Genomic DNA, 2,580 nt, shown 5'->3' on the forward strand with positions numbered 1-2,580 from the left:
ACTTCTCCAAAGAGTTTTTTAGGCTATAATCTTTATAGTAACGTTCCTCATTATTTTCTCCTTCTTAGCCATTGAGTTGTTGATAGGTTTCATTAAGTCTAGTCCAACTCATAGCAACCCTGTAAACAACAGGTATAGACCTTGTCTTGTCCTGTGCAAATCTTTCAGTCTCTGACACGCTCGAGCCCACTGCTGCAGTTACTATGTCAATCCACCTGGCTGAAGGTCTTCCTCTGCTTCTCTAGCCCTCCACTTTCCAAACATAATGTCCTTCTCCAAGCAACAGACTCTCCTAGCAACATACCCAAAGTGTACAAGACAAACATTTGCCATCCTTGTATCCAAGAGACACTCTGGCTCCACCTTCTCCAAGACCTGTTAGTTCTTTTGGAAGTCCATGGATAGTCACTGAAAAAGTTCAAACATTCAGTGCTTTAGCTAGAAGTCAAGCACTTAACTTTTCTTACCTAACAAATGGAGAAATACAAGAGTCTATCTCTTAGCATTTCTCTTGTTCTGTTCTTGTTCTTGGTCTATGTAGAGATTTCACATGAACACAATTAAGTGTCCTGAGATTCACATTCTGCATGGTTTAAAATCAGAGGAGGTGTACATCAGGGTTAAATCCTCTCTCTAGATCTATTCAATCTATACACCAAGAAGGACATTTGAGATGGTGAACTTTATGAAGAAGAATGTAGCATCAGGATTACAAGAAGATTCTTCAACAATCCTGCATTACACAGATGACCCATCTTTGCTTGCAGAAAGTGAAGAAAACTCACACTATTGGCTGCAGAAAACCAAAGACTACAGTGCTCACCAATGAATCAATAGACAACATCATGATAGATAAAGAAAAGACTGAAGTTGTAACTGAGTTCATTTTACTATGGTCTCCAATGCAATACCCATAGTAGCAGCAATCAAGAAATCAAAAGAAGTATTACATTGACAAAATTGTATGTCAAGGACCTCCCCAAACTCCTAAAGAACAAAAAGGACTCTATAAAGGCTAAGGTGGATTTGATGTAGGCCATGATCTTTTCAATTGCTTTTTATGTGTCTGATAGTTGGATAATGAGTAACTAAGACTAGAGAAGAAGCCTTGTTTTTGAATTGTCGTGGTGGTGAAGGATATTGGATATACCATATTCAAAAGAATAAACAAATCTGTATTGAAAGAAGTGCAACCAGAATGTTCCTTGAAGCCAAGAATGGTGAAACTTTGTTTCACTTTGGGAATGTACTCGGAAGGAGCAAATCCTTGTAGAGTAACTTTGTGCTAAGAAACGTGAAGGGTCAGAGAAAGAGAGGAAGACCCTCAACAAGGTGGATCAACAGGGTGACTGCAATGAGCTTGAGCCTGGCAGAGATAATGGGAATAGTGTAGGATTGAGCAGACTGGTTTTTCACAGGGTCATTATGTGTCATAGTCAACTCGACAGCACTTACCAACAACAAACATCTCTAAGCATAATATGGAGATAAGATTAATATGGTGGCACCTGAAAGAGTCCTAATGTGGTAGATATAATTACTGTGTCTCCATGATCATCATCACTATCATCATAATCTTCAAGGTAAGTATAACTTATATTTATGTCCTAAAGATGTGTATTGATTTGGGAGGAAATAGTATTGAAATACCCATTTTTCTTCTATTTCATATATGTAACATAACTTTGGAAGCAGGAGTGGCATCCACTTCCTAAACAACATGCCTCTAGAAACTCTGAACTTTGATAAATTATGATAGTTATGGAAAGGCTTCAGGCCTATCATTCATAGGGCTGCTATGAGCTGTGCTCAACTAGAAGACAATTAATGACAAACAACAATAAGATAACTGATAAAATTTACCTAACAAAACTGACTTTAAATTTACCATTAAGCAGTGGTCAGTTCTCCTTCCAAACTCCTTTAAAGGTTGTTGTAGTTATTGTTGTTGTTATTGTTAGGTGCCATTGAGTTGTAGACGACTCATAGTGACCCTATGAACAAAAGACCTGAGCACTGTTCATAGAGTTTCTGGAGGGAAGCCATTTCAGAAGTGGATGCCACTCCTGCTTCCAAACTTGTTTTAATCGGGAAGTTCCACCCCAAACACTGTCCATCATGGGTGACCATTATCACATTTGCCACATCAGTGTCACAGTGTTTAGCATCATAGCAACCACGAGTTACCTCTGTACAGCAATCCCTTTAAAAGTAGTAGCTATAATGTGAGATTGCTTATGGTGAACATTATTTTAGCAGGCTTCATAATCTTCAGATAGAGAATTAGAGAATATTTTGGTTTTGGTCTTCTCTGAAAAGGAGAAATAATCCATCGACTTACATAGCTTCTTTACTGACATGGTCAATTACAATTGCTATCATTTATAGCCAGTTAAAAACTGTTGTGTTATATATTTAGATTTTATTAACTTTTGTTACATTTCATTGGCAATTAGGAAATTGTGTATTACATGTTTATACTCTTGTTCACTATGCATCTTAAAAACTATTTAATTAATTAAAATTTACAATAATTATGTTGTCCTTGTTGTTGTTGTTGTTGTTGTTGTTGTTGTTGTT

Source organism: Elephantulus edwardii, unplaced genomic scaffold (assembly GCF_000299155.1).
Source record: "Elephantulus edwardii isolate Elephantulus edwardi_28Jun2011 unplaced genomic scaffold, EleEdw1.0 scaffold00125, whole genome shotgun sequence".
In the NCBI taxonomy this organism is placed as follows: domain Eukaryota; kingdom Metazoa; phylum Chordata; class Mammalia; order Macroscelidea; family Macroscelididae; genus Elephantulus; species Elephantulus edwardii.